The sequence below is a fragment of the Gopherus flavomarginatus genome, chromosome 3 (genome assembly GCF_025201925.1).
Source record: "Gopherus flavomarginatus isolate rGopFla2 chromosome 3, rGopFla2.mat.asm, whole genome shotgun sequence".
In the NCBI taxonomy this organism is placed as follows: Eukaryota; Metazoa; Chordata; order Testudines; family Testudinidae; genus Gopherus; species Gopherus flavomarginatus.
In genome coordinates, this window is record NC_066619.1 from 86865805 (window position 1) to 86885959 (window position 20155).

The following is a 20155-nucleotide window of genomic DNA, read 5'->3' on the forward strand; positions in this document are numbered from 1 at the left end:
TACTGTTGTAACACCAGGCCTGCTTCTGCATGTCTGCCCTGGCCTCCATGCTTAGATGCAAAGCCAGCGCGTACACCGAGCTGTTTCCTGTTATTGTCTTTGCCAGTAAAGGCTGAGGGTTGACCATTCCAGTAAGGCTAAGGCTGAAGTTTGACCGCTCTGTTGCAACTTTACAGATATTTTGCAAACAGCTTCCAGTAAAGGCTAAGGCTGAAGTTTGAACGCTCTGTTGCAACTTTACAGATACTTTACAGATATTTTGCAAACAGCTTGCAACAAAATATCCCCCGCTCTGGGGAAACTCAGCGAAACCCTATCTATAGTTAATTTTACCTTATTTGGTAAACGAGAAGCCCCATATAGCTGTCAGCGATTTCTTCACTAGATCTTGAGGGGGGGGGGCGTCACTTTGGGTACATCTGTCCTGCCCACAGTTTGGCAGGCAGAGAGGAGAACGCACCTGAGTCACTTGCACCTTGAGTGCACCCGTAACCGAGCCTGATCACCTCGAAGCCTCTCTCAGCTCTCGTGTTTCAGTGGAGCTTACGCATCTGCCGGCCGTAATGAGTTTGCATTGGTTTCTGTTAGTAAGTATGCTTTATAACTAATTGTTTTTGGAAGTTAACAAGATTTTCTTTTTGGGTTAACTGTATATTGTATCTTTCTTTGTATGAGTATATTGTGTGTTTCCTTGTATAAATAGAGTTGTTAGTCAATATTGTTTCTGTATCACTAATAAACCATTAAGGTAAAGCCATATGTCTCAGTGCCTGCACGCTCCAACACTGTGCCACAACTGTTCCCCCTCTAAACATCCAAGAACGAACCTCTATCGTTTGGTCACCCCTGCAACCTGGTAGATAACAGGTGTGCATCTGACTACTTGGGTCCTCGCATACTATCGGGTGACTAACACCTACAAGTCCACTCAGTCCTACTTCTTCTTCAGCCAATCGCTAAGACAAACTAGTTTGTTTACATATATGGGAGATAATGCTGCCTGTTTCTTGTTTACAATGTTACCTGAAAGTGAGACTTTTGTAGCCAATGTTGCAAAGTATTTACGTGCCAGATATGCTAAACATCTGTATGCCCCTTCATGCTTTGGCTACCATTCCAGAGGACATGCTTCCATGCTGATGATGCTAGTTAAAAAAACTAATGCATTAATTAAATGTGCGACTGAACTCCTTGGGTAAGAATTTTATGTCTTTTGCCCTGTGTTTTACCCACATTCTGCCATATATTTCATATCATAGCAGTCTTGGATAATGATCCAACACATGTTGTTTGTTTCAAGAACACTTTCACTGCAGATTTGACGAAACGCAAAGAAGGTACCAATGTGAGATTTCTAAAGATAGTTACAGCACTCGACCCAAGGTTTAAGAATCTGAAGTGCCGTCCAAAATCTGAGAGGGACGAGGTGAGGAGCATGCTTTCAGAAGTCTTAAAAGAGCAATAGCCCAATGAGGAAACTACAGAACCCAAACCACCAAAAAAAAAAAATCAACATTCTGCTTGTGATATCTGACTTAGATAATGAAAATGAACATGCATTGGTCTACACTGCTTTGGATTGTTATTGGGCAGAACCCATCATCAGCATGGATGCATTTCTTCTGGAAGCATGAAGGGCCATATGAATCTTTAGCATATCTTGGACATAAATATCTTGTGACTCTGGCTACAACAGTGCCATGCAAATGCCTGTTTTCACTTTTACTAACCAAGAAGCGGACAATATTATCTCCTGCAAATGTAAACAAACTTGTTTGTCTGAGCGATTGGCTGACAAGGAAGTTAGGGGTGAGAGGACTTGTAGGTTCTAAAATTTTATATTGTTTTATTTTTGAATGCATGTTCCTTTGTACATAATTATACATTTGTAAGTTCAACTTTCATGATAAAGAGATTGCACTACAGTACTTGTATTCGGTTAATTGAAAAATACTATTTCTTTTGTATTTTACCGTGCAAATATTTGTAATAAAAAAATTTAAAGTGAACACTGTACACTTTGTATTCTGTGTTGTAATTGAAATCAATATATTTGAAAATGTAGAAAACATCCAAAATATTTAAATGGTATTATATTATTGTTTAACAGAGTGATTAATCACACAGTTAATTTTTTAAATCACTTTAAATAGCTCTAGTTTTACTATTAAAACCTTTCAGGAAATAGAAAAAAGAATGAATAAATAGCTTATAAATAGAAAACACTTCTCTGGGGTCACCATATCCTTGCAAGAGTTCTCTGTTCTACAGTAGAGAAGAGTCTCCTCTAACCTATTTGATCTCTTGAGTGCTTGATCTTAGTCAAAGAATAGCTCACTAACATTCAAGTTTCTCCACTATGTCCACAGGTGTTTTCTCAATAGCATGTTTTCACTCAGAGGTTTCATTATATCACTAACCTTCATTAGCCAGGGAGTAAGCAGTCACATGGAGAGACTCCTTGTGGGTTCGTTTTTCACAGGCATCATGCTGTTTTCTCTTCACTGATGGCTGACTGCTTATGCCTGAACATACCCAGCAATTTTGGTTTAATGTTTTTTTTTCTACTCTTACATCCATCCATCACCTATACAGTAATTAATGTCTATTTTTGATCAGTTTTAGTTATGACGTTTCCCTAGAAGCAGGGAAGATCAATGCCTAAAACATGTTGTGCTCACTTGATCAATTTCTTTAGATCAGCAGCATGGTAGGGTAGCCAAGCTTGCAACAGAAACTTATCAACTTGCTTTCATATTTCAGCACCTTTTCTTCTCTTGGAAGTTTACTTTATTTCTTAGTGACTGTAGCTGGCTGGCTGTCAGCGTAGGCTTGTACATCATCTCTTTACGTCTCTTGCCTGTGGATCGCCTCTAGAACCCCCACTTGTGGGCAAGTTCATTGTTCATTTTAGGAGTTAAGCTCAACCTCAGGGTTCTTTCGGAGTATAATTATCTCTAGTCCCTGCTGCTGCTCCTCAGATCCAGCTACAGGGCACTGATGGAGAGCAGACATCCACAACCCCTCACAGGGCTGCAGTGTTTATCTGCCCTAAATAAAGGTGGGGACGGCTAGCCACTGCCTCAAGCTAGGCTCCATAACAAACTTCCCCCTATAATCTGTGGCCAGCTTCATCTTTTTAAGCTCCCCTTCTCAAAGTAGAGCATGTGATGCAAGTGTACTTAATTGGCACTGCCTAAGTGCAGCGATGCTCATCAAGCTTTTAGTCAGTGGGATGAGGGTGTTTTCCATTATAGAGACATAATGCTCAACATAAATGTTCGTGTATTTAAAAGATTTTGAACTGAATAATAATCAAGTAACCTCCCATCTTCAGTAAGTGTATGGCAGTACAAAACACTAATGATATTACAGTAATGACGTTGCTTCTATAGTAATACTTTCTTTCACTCTTTTGTTCTTGTCTATTTACATTGAAACGAGGGCTTTCCCTTATATGCGTAGGGATAGTGCCTAGAACAATAGAGCCCATATCATAATTAGGGATTCCAGGTACTACCAATATACAAATAACATTGATAAATGCCATACCATGCATTAGAGACAAACTGGTTGGAATACACACCTATTGGCATGTAAAAAGTACTTAAAATATGTCATTCACGCAGATGTTTCAATGTCAAAGACTGTAAAAAGTACTAAAAAGGATGTCATTCAAGCAGATCTTTCACTGTCTGCCACATCATTCCCAGAACTGCTGCTTTTAGGCAGGTTTATAAAGGCAGGTACAACATGGCGCACACCACAGGTAGATAATTGTATGGGTAGTAAAATGGCCACTTTATCCATAGCCATCTCCACACCCATCTTTTTTTAGCTTCCTGAAACATTCTAGCATGGTTTACCTTGTCTCTGCCGTGCCGCCTTCAATGAAAACTTGTGCTTTGTCCCTTAAATATTTTTGTACTTCATCTCACTGACACTGAGTTACTTTTTGACTCTCCTTTTCTTGGGGTCTGCAGTGATGAGAAATATGTAAATTACAGGAGAATTGGGTTTAATCAATTAGTGAAGTGTTTTGAGCAAAAATCTCTTCCATCCCTCAACTTTTCCAACCACCAATTAGACATTTTTTCATAAAAATCATGTAAAAATAGCATCAGTAGTCTTTGTCATCCCAATTAACATTCTTCAGTACTGGCACACAAACCTTCAGAAGAAACTCCCAAATGCCTGATAAGCAACTCTTCAACTAAACAGGAGTTTAAAAATCAATAGCCAGTTCTTCCTCATAATCCTTAGAAAGAAATGCCACCGACAATTATTCTTGAAATCTTGTTCATGGGTAGCATAGTGTGACAAGCTAACTCCTCACTGTTCCAGTTCCAGCAATGTACTGCATAATACATCAATAATCTCCTCTTCAGCCGTGGACCACTACCGAACATAGAAGTGCTGGCATTTGGGAAAGATAAAGTAGTGGATCAAAATCCTCAGCAGGATCACCGGTCACAGGAATGTCAATTTGCTAGTTGTTATTCATGCATTGATTGAAGTCAGTTTTTGATTGCAAGATCCTAACTTGCTTGACCAGGATGTCCCCTTCCCCTTAATAACTCAAAGGCACAATTTCCTTTACACTGCACTTTCTAATTTCCCATTTGGAAGCTTAGGCTATATGAAAAAGGCCATCTTTGATAAATTGTTCAATCCTGTGTTCTCCTCTCTGATGACCTTTAATCAGTTCCTGACTTTTCCTGTAAATTAGATTCCATGTATCAAAGGGGTCTTTTTTCTCTCTCCTTATTTGGTGCTTGCATCGTGGATTATATCATCATTTTTTGATACATTATTTGTTTTTCATTCTCTGTAAAGATCAGCATAAACTTCCCCTAATCTATTGCTGTCCTCAAATATTGTCCCAAAGGTATATTTTTAAATTGCTAAAAATGACAACCAACTAAATCACAATAAAATTTAGTCATGAACTTAGGATGAAAATTGTCAGGAAAAAATGCTTTTATTCCAGAGAGTTTCAGAACCAGCAGATGACTCTAGGCTCCAAAACATTAAGAGCCAGATTCTAAGCAGCTGTGAATTTAAAAGCACCATTCAATCAACCTATGCATATTTACAGTAGCTCAAGGTATTGTTCTTAATGCTGAATATGGCTGTGAAATCTTGGAGAAAACTGATGAGGCAAGATTACAGTCTTGTACACACTTTGCTGCTTTTCTTTTATATAAAGGACTGTAAACTAGTGGGGTTAGGAATGTATTTAAAATATTATGAAAAAAAATCTCTCCTACAGCTCTCCTGTCCCTCAATACATACTTTAATGTTTGTTCGTGTGTATGTGAAATCACCAAACATTTTCCCCTGACTTGTTTCCATAAAATCACCAAACATTTTTCCCCTGACTGGTTTCCATCTCAGATTAAACAACTGAACTGATAAAACTGCAGGATGTTCCTCAAAGCATGGTAATAAAAAAATACTTAGCACTTTCCTTCAAATTGCTTTGCAAACATTAAAGCCCGGATCCTGTCAAATGCTGAACGTCCTCACATCTCATTGACATATTATGGAGGAAACAGATGTTATTAATTATGACCTAACTCCAGTTTTACACCTGTGTAAATTTCTGCACCAAGATAAGCTCTGCATAGCAAAAAGGGACACTGCCAGGGAGCCAGTTGCAGCTCCTTTCATCTCAGGGCTTGGCTACACTTGGAGGTGTGCAGTGCTGGGAGTTACAGCTGTCTTCGTACAGCTGTGTAGGAACAGCGCTGCAGTGTGGCCACACTGACAGCTACCAGCACTGCAGTGTGGCCACATTTGCAGCATTTGCAGTGCTGTTGGGAGTGGTGCATTGTGGGCAGCTATCCCACAGAGCACCTCGTCCCATTTTGGCGCCATGGGTTGTGAGAAGGGGACGGAAGGGTGCGGGTCATTCCACTTCCTGTCCCAAAGGCCCGTGGTGCAACGCTTCACATCCCATCAGTCACTGTTTTCTGTCCACGTTGGCGCCATCGTGAGTCTCCCAACGGTTTGTGTCTGTGGGAAATGGAACCCGAGCTGCTGAGGACTTTGCTGATGAGTGTCACCAGCACATCACGTTTGGCAGCTGAGCTATTCCTTCAGCTCCAAAGTGACAGTGAGGAGTCCGACAATGATATCGAGTCGCCTGAAGCGTATGACACTAAATTGCTTGTGGCAGTCACGGAAATGCTCAGCACCGTGGAACACCGCTTTTGGGCTCGGGAAACAAGCACTGAGGAGTGGGATCACATCGTCATGGAAGTCTGGGATGACGAGCAGTGGCTGCAGAACTTTCGGATGAGAAAAGCCACTTTCATGGGACTGTGTGAGGAGTTCGTCCCCACCCTGAGGCGCAAGGACACGAGATTGAGAGCTGCCCTGTCAGTGGAGAAGCGGGTGGCTATTGCAATCTGGAAGCTGGCAACTCCAGACAGCTACCGATCGGTCGCGAACCAGTTTGGAGTGGGAAAGTCGACCATTGGAATTGTGTTGATGCAAGTTTGCAGGGCCATTAATCGCATCCTGCTAAGAAGAACCGTGACTCTGGGGAATGTACAGGACATTGTGGATGGCTTTGCACAAATGGGCAATAGATGGGGCGCATATTCCTATTCTGGCACCACCCCACCTAGCATCAGAGTACATTAATCGGATGGAGTGTTTCGCTATGGTTCTTCAGGCGCTTTTGGATCACCGTGGGCGTTTCATTGAGATTTATACAGGCTGGCCTGGAAAGGTGCATGATGCACATATCTTTTGGAACAGTGGCCTGTTCAGGAAGCTGCAGGCTGGGACTTTTTTCCCAGACTGGAAGATCACAGTAGGGGACGTCGAAATGCCCATTGTGATCCTTGGAGACCCTGCTTACCCGTTAATGCCTTGGCTCATGAAACCGTATACAGGGAAGCTTGACAGGAGCAAGGACTGGTTCAACTACAGGCTGAGCCAATGCCGAATGACTGTGGAGTGTGCTTTTGGCCATTAAAAGGGCACTGGCGATCTCTTTACAGGAAGCTAGACTTGGGAGAAAGCAGCATCCCTGCGGTTATGTCCGCGTGTTGTACTTTCCATAATATTTGTGAAGGGAAGGGTGAAACATTCAGTCAGGAATGGACCTCCGAGTTTCAACGCCTGGAGGCTGAATTTGCACAGCCAGAGAGCAGGACTACTAGAGAGGCCCAGCACAGGGATACAAGGATTAGGGATGCCTTGAGGGCGGAATTTGAGGCTGAAAGCCAACAGTAATGTTTGGTGCCTTGCACGGGAGTGAAGTGCAATGGTTCAATGATTTGCAGTGCCTGTTTTTTCCTTGGGGTACGGTATCTTTCACTTTCTGCAATAATAAAAACTGTTTTAAAAGCCAAGAAATCATTTATTGAAAAGAAAGTAAGGAAAAGTGGGGTAGGGTGGTGAACTGTACAGTCAGAGGTTTGAATATGTCCTGCCTGGAGTGCTGTGCAATGACTGCTGCACTTCAGGATGAAAATGCTGCATGGTGATGGGGATTGAGTGCAGAGGGTAAGGGTCGTAGTTCTCAGGGCTGGTGGGTGAACGTACAGGTGTTGAGGGCAGCTGGTGGTGGTAAGAACCTGGATGCTGGAGAAGGGGGTTTGGAGCTGACATTGGGGCACAAGGGAGAGAGCTTTGTGATGGGGGGCAGGGGGCAGCACAGTAGTGCTCTGCCTGTATGGCTACGAGTGACTGGACACAGTCCGTTTGGCGCGCCAGGAGGCTTATCAGCTGCTTTGTGCTTTTCTTCTTAGCCAATTCCTTTCTCCTGCTTTCTCTTTCCCTCCAGTGCTGCATTTTCTCTCTCCAGTCCTGCAGCCTCTTACTCTCTCTGGCAGACTGATTCATAACTGCTTTCACCATATCTTCTTTGCTTTTTCGTGGCTTTTTCCTCAGGTTTTGTAGCTTTTCAGCAGTCTGTGATATGGCCAGTCCATTTGTAGCAGTAGTCAAGGACACTGTTATTAGAAAAAAGAAAAAAATTGAAACATTTAACAGAAGCAGCATTGTGTATAATCACAGTGAAGGAGTTTGCATTCTCACTTTAGCATAATTTCCACATACCAAACACAGCACAGAGAGCCCACAGCAGCGAAAACATGGTGAGTAAGGGGTAATGAGTGCAGGAGTTAATTAATCCTGGAAGCCATCTCACTGCCGCGGCTCACCTGGGAAGGGGAACTGATTGGTTCAGGGCTGCATTGGGGTTTCTGTGTGTTGGGGAAAGCAGAGAGCTGCGGGGGGACCTGCAGTGAACACTATCCCTACATTTTCCACCGGAGTTAATCCTGGAAGCCATCTCACTGCTGCGGCTCACCTGGGAGGGGAACTGATTGGTTCAGGGCTGCACTGGGGTTTCTGTGCATTGGGGAAAGCAGAAAGCTGCGGGGGGACCTGCAGTGAACACTATCCCTACATTTTCCACCGGAGTTAATCCTGGAAGCCATCTCACTGCTGCGGCTCACCTGGGAGGGGAACTGATTGGTTCAGGGCTGCACTGGGGTTTCTGTGCATTGGGGAAAGCAGAAAGCTGCGGGGGGACCTGCAGTGAACACTATCCCTACATTTTCCACAGGAGTTAATCCTGGAAGATATCTTACTGCTGCGGGTTACCTGGGAAGCAAGGGAGGGTCTTCTACAGCAATGCGGATTCCGTCCTGGCCCCTATGCAGCTTGCCTGTGTGCAGCAATGGTCCCCCCACCCCTCATGGCACAGTGGCGCGGATGCGTTAGCTTGACTGGGACACGGACCACAGTGGCTCTCCCTATAAACTTGCGCAAGTGCATTGCCCACGCTCTGGCAGAAATTTTTGAAGAGATTACCGAGGCCAATTACCGCGACGTGATAGACCACATCAATGGGCTATTCCACATCTAGGCATGCATGCATGCAGCCATAACCCCCCCTCCTCTCCCGAAACATTTCCATCCTGAAAATAAAAGCTGCTTACCGGGAACCCGCTCCTCTGCTTCTTCTTCACCAACAAGTTCCAGCTGCTGCGACTGGCTAGCTTCCTCCTGGTTTGATCAGAGCTCCTGGCTGCATGCCTCCTGAGACTCCGGGGTGTCTCCCCCAACCCCAGTACCCTCACTCTCGGTTTCCTCCCCCCCTCCACCTCCCTCTCCTCTCCCTGCTCTGAACTGTCCATCGTGGTTCTCAGATTGGCAGTGGGGTCACCCCCAAGTATTGCGCCCAGCTCCTTGTAAAAACGGCAGGTCGTAGGGGCAGCACCTGAGCGGCAGTTTCCCTCGTGGGCTTTGCAATAGGCACTCCGCAGCTCCTTTACTTTAACCCTGCACTGCACTGTCTCCCGGTCATGGCCCCTTTCCATCATGGCCTTTGATATCTGCCCAGAGGTATCATAATTCCTACGGCTGGAGCGTAGCTGTGACTGTACAGCTTCCTCACCAAAAACACTGATGAGGTCCATCAACTCGCCATTGCTCCATGCTGGGGCTCGTTTGGAGCGTGGAGGCATGGTCACTGATTGATTGCACTCCACACCTGGCTGAGCAAACAGGAAGGGGATTTTTAAAATTCCCGAGGCATTTAAAGGGCAGGTCACCTGAGGCCAGGGCAGTAGAGTGCGAACTGATGAGCAGAGTGGCTGAACAGGTATTCTGGGATACCTCCTAATACCCTGGAGGCCAATTACAGCGCTTTTGGTGGCCACACTTGATGAGCAGCGCTGCATCACCAGCGCTGCAATCGTTATACCCCAAGCAGACCAGGTGTACAGCCAGCGCTGCAGCTAGGGAGTTGCAGCGCTGGATGTGCCTTGCAGGTGTGGACGGTTACTAAGTTGCAGTACTGTAAACCCACCACCAGCACTGCAACTCTCCAGTGTAGCTAAGCCCTCAGACTGTCCTGAGATCTGTTTACTTATTCAAGATGACTATGTGCCCTAAGGATAATATGCCAGCTGAAAATTGCTTTGTTCTGCTCTGCCCCTCATATACCCACCTTTTTCTGGCATGATCCCTGTTCTGTAGGTGGTGGCCCCCCCGGCTTTACACCAGCTGATCATTTCCTCCTGCCAGGGAAATTCTTAACTGTCCAGCTGTGGCCAGATTATCTCTTCTTTGTGCTGCTCATTTTGGAAAAAGGGGAAGGAACTGGCACATTGGCGTCACTGACGTTACACTGGTACAAAACTGGAGTAGTATAGTGGTGAATCAATCTATAAACTCACAACACTTCTATGATGTAAGCAACAATTATTACTTCACGGAGACTGGGGAACTGAGGTGGAGGGGTTCAGTGACTGGCCAAGATCCATAGTGTCGTGTCATCTGAGAAGCCAATGTTAGAACTCAAAACTTTCTGGCCCCTAATTTTGTGCTCATGCTACCAGATCATATTTCCTTTTCTAAAATACATTTAATATTTTATAAAATAGCAAACTTGTCCTTGTCAAACATTGCAAAATGATTTTGGTTTCCCCTCTGTTGTTTCTTTTGCCTTATACAAGATTCAACTGACAAACTAATTTCATAAGGGGGTTTCCAAGTATTCTTTATATAAAACTATTGTCAAAGTATCTCCATGTCTCTTGGGCAAAGTGTTAGGAACAGGAAATAGGAAATTAGGATTCCTGGGCTCTATTCCTGACTTCAGTAGTGACTCTTGTTGAACCTTTCTGATCCTCTGTTCAACCATCTGTAAAATGGGTATAACAAAATTCAGTTCACTAGTGGTGAGTAAGAAACTTAACTCCATCAAGTCACTGAAAATAGCAGTAGCAGTTTGCTATTGAAATTGAGATAATTAACGAGGCCTCTGTACAACTAATCTTAGCAACAGCAGTAATTTGGATGAGTCTTTTTAGTTTCATTCAATTGCTAGTCTTGTAAAACTAAGGTCTTACTGGAATAAAAGTTAAATCTCTCCTTTCTTGCACCTTACAGAGCAACAGAAGAAGATAGTATTTTTGCTGTTGTTGATGCTTCTAGGGTTCTAAGCAAAGGCAAAGCAAAATTAACAAAAAAGTCTGGTTAGTGCACTGTCACTGTTCACAAGGCTATTGGGTATCAGTGAAATAGAGTAGAATCATCTGTTTCAGCCTTCTGCAAATGGGATGAAGCATGAGTAGCAGCAAATACAAAAGGGTGATCGAGGGAAAGATCTGTAAGAGTCCATGGAGAATACAAACAGCATGAAAGACAGAGAATGGACAGGAATTTGGGAGGAGGAAATGTGGGAAGAAGATCCTAGAATAGAGAAGGATAAAGATTGTCTGTGCGAGGTGTCTTCTTGTAAGGTTTTATTTTTCTTTTCTTTTTTTCTTTCTTTTTTTAAAATTTGAGCACAATCCCTTCAGCTTTCTGAGTTACGAGTCCTTGATAAAAATGCATAGTTCACATTTTACAAAAATATCTGGTCACTTTTTATTCCCCCATGCAATAAATTCAAAATTGGTTGATATTTGAAACATCAGACTTGATGCACATGAATCATCCTCCCCAAGAGTGTGTCCTTGAATAGATTTGGAAAAGATAGTAATAAAGTTAGAAGCAATTAAACAAGTCATGTATGAGCATGCTCAGTGGCCTTCTGATAAAGCTTTTAAACTAATGGAAGTTCATCACTTCTGAACATGTTCTTCCTGACTAGGGGCACAGTCAAGGACAGGCTATTGCCTAAGACAGTTTTATGAGTGATGCTCTAAATGCTTGATTTAAAAAACACATGAACAAACCAAAAACACAACTGGAAACCACCTTAAAAATTACTTTAACATCAGAGATGAGAAAAAAATGGACACTGTACAAAAGAATGTGAATAGACTCAAAACAACGGTATTAAAAAATCCTGGATCTGTGACTTTTTTAGGATCCCTCCACAGTTTTTGATGTATTTGTCTTCCCTCTGCAAATTCTAAACTATTGTTATTGATTTTTTAGTTATGTTTTTGTCTCCTTCTGTTGCTAAGATACTGACATAAAGATTTACTATTAACACAGCTGTGCAGACAAACAACATCCATCTGTTTATTTCAGTTTTTAAGAGTGCCCCAGGTGCTCATGCAAAAATTAAAATGACAAGCGCATAAACAATTACTGCAACTGCCCAAGCCTTCTACAAATACACAGTCATTTGCCTGCTAATTAAAAGGACCTTAGCAAAAATTCCCCCAGACAAAACTTTGTTAATTTGTAATTCAGGGTGCTTAATGCCATACAGAACAAGGCTTTACACACACAATTACAAACTATGGAAACCCCAAACTAAGGTTACATATGCAATTATGAAGGTAGCATTAAGTCACATTTTTTTTCTCTCTCACACATATACATACCCTACTCACTCCTCATTCAGATACACCTTAATTCGGGAGTGTTTTGTTACAGCACCATATAACTACTAAGTGTACAACCATATCTAGGTTAGAGATTTACCCAAATTAAAATATTTTGCTACTAGCCATTGATATAGCTGCATTGGGGCAGGTCTGAATTCAAACTGGCAAGCAGGGCTCATTGAAATTTGGGAGAGGGAAGTTCATGTGCTTTTTTTAAACAAATTGTTTTCATTTCATTCAAAATTTTCCCATGATTTTCCCTGTTTTTTACAGTGAAAACATTCAAAATGATCTGTTTCCAAATGAAACAGTAGTGGTAGTAAAAGTGAGCAGGAGCAAAATTTCTCCCCACCTCCATCCTTTCAAACCAAAACATTCCATAATTAGGGGGGAGAAGTTAGTTCTATATTTTTTCTGTTAAAAAAAATAAGAGGATAATGAAAAATTGATGTTGTCTTCCAAAACCAATGTTGTCGTTGGGGATGTTGCTATGGTGCTGGGTCCAGTAGAGGGAAAGTACAGCCTACCATGTTGTCTTTTTGCTCTGACCTCTGCAGGACAGTTTGGGGGTGAGGATAAACAATATAGATATTTAAATTATTCAACACCCTCTGCCCCCAAGCTGAACTGTTTCTTTCTAATATGACACCAGAGTGTTCCCTGTTCTTTTTACTTTATCAGAGCATATTTGTTTTTAACCGAAGTGATTCAGATAACTGGGGATATACTGTTTAAAATAAATTGTCAGCGTAGTATATCTGAGACTTGCCATTAAATCTTACTGTTTTGCTTTCCCTTTCTTGATTGCCAAATTCTCCATTTTCATACAGGTCTGCCACTCTAATATGGGGTAACATCAGCCTCCTGAAAGATTATACATCAGTGAAAGATGAATGGAAGAAATTGTTCCTTAAAAAATTACAGGATGACTGCAGAAACGCTCATTGTAAAATACTACACTGTTCACTGTCCGTCTGCTCTTGTCCGTGATTTTGTTTCAGTTTCTTCTCTGTAATCCCTGGAAGGATGGCTGAGTGCTTTAGTTCATTGGGCTATATTCTGAAATCTGAAGAGGCATCCTGATCTCTCTGTTGAAGTTTATTTTCATTTACCTGATGGATCTATAGAGTAACAGGAGAAAGAATAGTCGCAGCACCAAGTATGGTTACCATCACACTTCAGACAGATGGGTCTGTCATAAGTATATCAGTGGATAGAGCATTGGAGTGAGACTCAAGAAACCTGGTTTCTGTCTCCAACTCTGCCACTGGTCTGCTGGGTGACCTTGGGCAAGTCACTTCCCCACTCTGGGCCTCAGTTTTCCCATCTGTAAAACAGGAGTAATGAAGGTGATCTCCTTTGTAAAGCACTTTGATATCTACTGATGAAAAGCACTATTTAAGAGCTAAGTATCATCATTTAGTATTATCTCCTCTTCCTATAAATTTCAATTAAATATCTCAGAATCACTAATATTAACTTATCTAGAATAAAGAGCACAAAGAGTTAAAGGTGTTACAATGATCTTGAAACAGTACAGCAACCAGTTTTAAACAAGGATTAGGGGTTGGTATACAGAGACATTAGCTTGCTTAGTACCATGGCAAACACACTATAAAATTCATGCCAAAGGTTAGTAATTTATTGATTGAAACACACAAAAGGAAAAGAATCAAAATAAGGTAAAGAGCATTGAAACTGAAATTGACTGTTTATGCAAAACAAACTTAATCATAACCTGTCAAAGTCCTGTATTGGAGACAGTGCATATTGGTTAATGTCTCTTATTTAGTCAGAAAGTCCTTCTTAGTAGGGAAGAAATGGTTAGCTTTGTTGTTTAACTTTGAATCAGGAATGATAGTTACTTTCCTGCTTTAGACAAATCAGGCAGAAACAGAAGGATAGGATAGGAAAGATGAGGGAAATATGGCTTTGCTGATGTTCTCAGGATACAGGGGTGGCTAATCAGTTACTGATGGATGCTTTCATCCGGCAGGTTAGCTACGGTTAGGGACATCATCTGGTTGGTCCGGTCATGTTTCTCTCCTTCACAGGTCCTTTTTAGGCCGAGCAGAGCTGCATGGGCCATCTCATCTTACTATGTTGGTGCCGTGCATTGAAGTTGATTTCAGGATCAGTTGAAAAGCAGAGAGCGAGAGAGAAAGGATAGGGGAATGAGGCAGAGCAGAAAGCAGCACACAAGGGAGGGGAAGACAGAGTAGGTTGTTACATATATCCAGTTGGGGTCCTTGCTGGTATATCAACGATTGTCAAGTGTCTTCACTCGAGTATCAAGGTTGGGTGTCATGGCAACAATCCTTCCTTTGCAGCCACAATGATGGTCAAAGGTTATTTTTCCCCAAGTTTCTTTTAAAGGCCCCATGCTGGACAACCAAAGCATTATTCTTATGGACCCCAAATCAGAATTCAACACATATATATTTTCTACTAATACATTTATCAAAGTATTAATTAAATGTTAACTTGTTACCTTGAGACCATGGGTGGAGACATTATGTAACTTTTTAACCATTATGTAACCTTTTAACCATTGTGCTGTCTTGTCTTGCTGCTAGACCTATCCAGGGGTGTGGAACTGCCTACCCCATCACTTTCCCCCGCCCATGGAAAATCCATATATTCCTTTGTAATCAATTGATTGTGTCTCTGAGCCTAATAAGCAAGGTGACACTTCATCAGCACTGTACATAATAAACTCCTATGCTTGACTTCTACACGGTGTGGATTTATGTTCCTTCACCTCAAAAAGGCAATGAGTGGATGTGCATGCACCCCTCCATTCACACCCTAATCACTATTGTAATAATCTTTGTACAAGGTATGACTTGGAAGATACCATTTGAAAACTCAATTTGCTGGTCAGTATTGTCCTGATAAAATGTGTGTGGCAACACTATATGTAAAGTTGTAAAATTCCCCTGTAGGATGAAACACATGTTCCCAAACCTACAGCCCTGGCCAAGCAGACATCAGCAGACTGATCTGCTCTAAACAAAGCAATGTGTGCTTGCCTTAATTTGCATTAAACAGTAAACATCAGTCAGGAAAGGAAAACAAAGAAAGCTCAAACAGATGAAAAAAGTCACCAGGGAACATCTTTCCATATACACTCTTTGGCTCCTGATACTCAGCTGGAAATATTTTTCAAGAGGAGTCTGGAACTATTAAAAAACAGTGGCAAACACCTCAAGACACCACCCCTTTCGCTCTTTCCCTGTCCTCCACATTTTCTGTACCTGAGAAGACAAAAGCAAAGAGTTTGATCAGTAAATTTGTTGGAAGTATGTGGTGAGAAATTGTGCTTGAATCTAATATAGTTTTTAGGTTAGACACTAGTAAGTGTTTTGTCTTTATTTTTCTTGTAACCATTTCTGACTTTTATGTCTCATTGCTTTTACTCACTTAAACTCTATCTCTTTGTAGTTATTACACTTGTCTTATTGTTTTATCTAATCCAGTGTGTTTAAGTTAAGTGCCTATGTTTAAGTTAAATTAAGTATCCCATTTAAGATAATAAACTGGTATATTATCCCCTTAAAGTAATAACAGACTTAATATATTTGTACACTCCAGGAGAGGGCTGGGCAGTACAGGACATACATTTCTGAAGGAAAATCTAGGACTGGGGTTGTGTTGGGGTCACCTTGCAGTATAGCCAAGGCTGGTGAGATCCAGGGTATAATTGGCAGCCTGCAGTTACACAGACACTCAGGGCATGGCTTGCATGCTGGCAGGCTGTTTGTGAGTGGCCAACACAGGAGCTACTACAGCAAAGCATTGAAAGGCAGGACAGGGGTGTGGACTATGCTCCAATATGTCACTATGGAATAATCATTCTTTCATTATTTTGTCCATCAATTAGGCTCTATTTCTGACACATCAATTTTGGTTCTGTGATTTCCTATCCTTTACTCCTCTTGTTTACCAGTCATAATCTTAATACAGTCCTTGAGTGATATCACTAGACTCTTTCAGTCTACTGTCGCCTTACATCTTTTCTTAAACAGTTTTATATAACAGGTCATTATAAGAATGTATGAACTTTTATCCACTTTTCACCCACTAGGCTAACAGTTGAAGTAGGTCTGCTAGGCCTCAGTTATTACAACACACTTTGTTAGTTCTAGTGAAAGGAGTAAAATATTTTTATCTGCTGATTTACTCCCCTTTTGAATTCTGTTGCTATTAACCCACATGACTGAAGGATAGTAGAATCTGAAAGAGAAATGATATGAAAATATGTGTTTTGGTAGGTAAACCTCACCCTCTTGTGCAAGGATTTATCTTTTTTTGCCCCCAAACATGTCAGAACTTGAGCTTGTAGAATGGTTAAAAAAAATGGTAATAAAAGCCCAGAGTTTAGCTATAATTAACAAAGACCTATTCATAATTTGTGAAATGTGAAGTTTGCCAAGAGAACATTAACTCTTTTTATAAGAGCATGTGCTTTGCCTTCAAACTGTGTTTCCATATGCAGAGAAGCTCTTTTTTGTTTGTTTTTAATTTTTTGAAAAAGATGAACTTGGAGAAATGCTTTGCTTTTTCAAAAACATGGTAAAATATTATTTTATTGATACCTGTTTTACCAGCCATCAGATTTAATTTTTTTTTAATTCTTAACACATTGGCGTTATCGGCAAAATATTGTAAGACTTTTTGATTGATGGAAGGTAGTGAAATGTTTGACTTTTTCTTCTTTATAATCTGTAGGTTTATTAAAAATAATTAGACCACAATATTATATGAAAAACTATAATGCCCTATCTGATTTATTTGTATTGGGGTAGTGCCGAGGAGCTCCAGTCATGGATCAGGACCTGTATTAGATGCTTCATAAACACGGAACAATAGGTTGGCCCCTGTCCCCACAAGCTTACAATCTGAGTATAAGATGAAAGACAATAGGTGGAGACATAACATGGGGAGCACAAAGAAACCATGAGACAATAGTAGTCAGCATGATAAGCAGCAGCTGTATCATATCACCTGCCTAACCACTGTCATTGGTTGAGCAATTAAATACAAGAAAGAAATGCTGGTTAAAAGAAAATTGCAGAGGAACTGAGCTGGAGAATAGGTTCTCCTTAACTGAATCCATTCTTGACCTTACAAAAAATTTAGACAACATCTGGGCTGAGGTTTCCAGCTGATTCTCATTTTGTAAGAACTAGTTCACGCATCTTATTATTACTTTGGCATGTCTTCATGCCTCTTCAGTTAAAGAGAGACAGACAGTGATATAACAGGTAGTTCACAGAAAACTTATTGGACAGGCAAAGACAGTTTTTCCTTCCATTTATCTATTTCTTATGATCAAAGCTCATGCTTATTATAACGCATACATAAATTAGGGTTAGGTTGTGCCTGGCCCAGCACGGGTGTATGGGAGATGAGAGAGAAGAAAAAAGTCTTTGCTTCCTGCTCCTTGAACTAATGTGGGCTGAATGAAATCTCAGTCCTTGTGCTCAGAGAAAGATGGCTCCAGCTACTTAGTGTTGTTCCAGTCTCCCCCAAGAGAATGGGGAAAGGAGGGAATCCTAATTTTGTCTCCCACTCTTCACTACCATCAGGGCAAGAGTAGAGTCCACACTGCAACTGCTCCAAGGGGATAGCAGCGCTCCTAAGTTCTGAGATGCATTGCACCCGTAATAGGCACATGCCTCTTGGAGGCCAGGATAGTGTCCTTCCACATTGTTCCTTACAGGAGCCTACAGCATGAAGCCAAATTCTAGCCATAAATAAACAATTAGTTCTTCAACAGTCTACAACAGCTGTTAAAAATATCCAGGGCTTCATGCTAATGAACTGGCACAATATAATTAAAAAAACAACAAGTTTTATTTTAGATTTTGTGTGTTGTTTGTCTGTCTTATCTATTTAAAGTGTAAGAGCAGGGACTGCCTCTTATGCTAGTACATATTTGTGCAATGTCTTGTACAATGAGATCCCGAAAATGACTGCAATACAAATGATAAATAATGCAGTTAGTATGCACAGTGCCATAGAGTCTTCCTTAAATGACATTTAAAAGGAAAAAGCACTTGACTGTACTGTGCCAGACAACTCAAAGACCTCTGCCCAAGAGGGGCTGCAAATCAAATATTAATCACAGAAAATAATAATAAGTAATAAAGGAAATAGCTGCTGGTAAAGAATGGCTCTAATCTCCATTAGGTGCCTGAGATAAAGAAGAAAGTTGGGCAACTTCTCTAAAACAGCACTTCTTACCTTGGGGAAGGGAGAGGTGCTCTGATCTCTTTAAGGGGAGCTGTGAACACAGTCAGAAGCAAAGAGGGGTTAAAAAAAGAATTGATTTTTTTCTTTCCTTCTTAAACATTTTCACTTGAACCTCATCAGCTGTGGGACTTGGTATTGTCCACTGAATGCTCTGTTGCATCCAAACACTTCACAAATAGAAAAAGAACAATTTAGCAGTCTCAAAAGGTGATATTTATTAAAAATAGCATTAGAAAACATATGGTCATCGATCAAATTAATCCAAACACAATAATGATTACACCATCTGAGAGCTCCAAAGTGGGATTTATGAATTCTAGCTGTCTTTTCTGGTGTCTGCTTTTATAGGTACATTTTAATATGCGGGAACTATTCTTTTTTACATGACACTTTTGTATCTGAAATGTTTTTAATCAAATATTTTTTGCCCATCTCAGCCCTCCCTCCCACTCCTTTTTCACTGTTCATGCTTTAGCAAGGTAATACATAATTAATCTAGAATAACATGCATGAAGGAATCATAGAATCATGCAATTCTAGGTCTGGAAGGGACTTCTGGGTCACTTTTTTCAGCCTCCTGCATTGAGGCAAGAACAGGTATACCTAGACCATCCTTGACAGATTTTTGTCTTACCTGCACTTTAATACCTCCAGTGACAATGCCTTGTAATCTATTCCAATGCTTCATTATCCTTATAGTTAGAAAGTTTTTCCTAATAGCCCCCCTAAATCTTCCTTGCTGCAGATTAAGCCCATTACTTCTTGTCCTGTCTTCAGTGGATATAAAGAACAATTGATCACTGTCCTTATAACAACCTTTCACATATTTGAAGAGTGTTATCAGATGTCTCCCCAGTCTTCTTTTCTCAAGACTAAACAGGGTATTTTATTAACTTTCCTCATAGGTCAGATTTTCTAAACCTTTTATCGCTGCTGTTGTTCTCCAGTTAGTCCACATCTTAAAGTCTGACACCCCAAACTGGACACTATGCATGCTGAGAACTCACCAGTGCTGAGTAAAGCATGACAATTACCTCACATATCTTGCATATGACACTCTTGTTAATACAACCCAGAATATTAGCCTTTTTTACAGCTGCATCACATTGTTAGCTTGTATTCAGTTTATCATCCCCTATAGCCTCAGATCTTTTTCTGCAGTACTACTGCCTAGCTAGTTCTTCCCAATTCTGTCATTGTGCATTTGCTTTTTCCTTCCTAAATATAGTGCTTTGATGTTGTCTTAACTGAATTTCATTTCTTGCTTTCAGACAAATTCCCCAATTTATCAAGGTCCTTCTCAATTCTGATTTTGACCTCTAAAACGCTTGCAACTCCTCCAAGTTTGGTGTCATCTGCAAATTATCTAAGAATATTCTCTACCCTGTTATCCAAGTCATTAATGGACATATTGACTAGTACTGGACCCAGGACAGATCACTAGGAGACCCCACTAGCTCTCCTCCCATTTAAGCACAAACCATTAACAACTATTCACGGAGTAAGATTTTGTTTTAACCGGCTGTGCACCTACTCTGAGGCGATAGTCTGCCCCCTTACAGTGGTGCCTAGTGGTCAGCCTC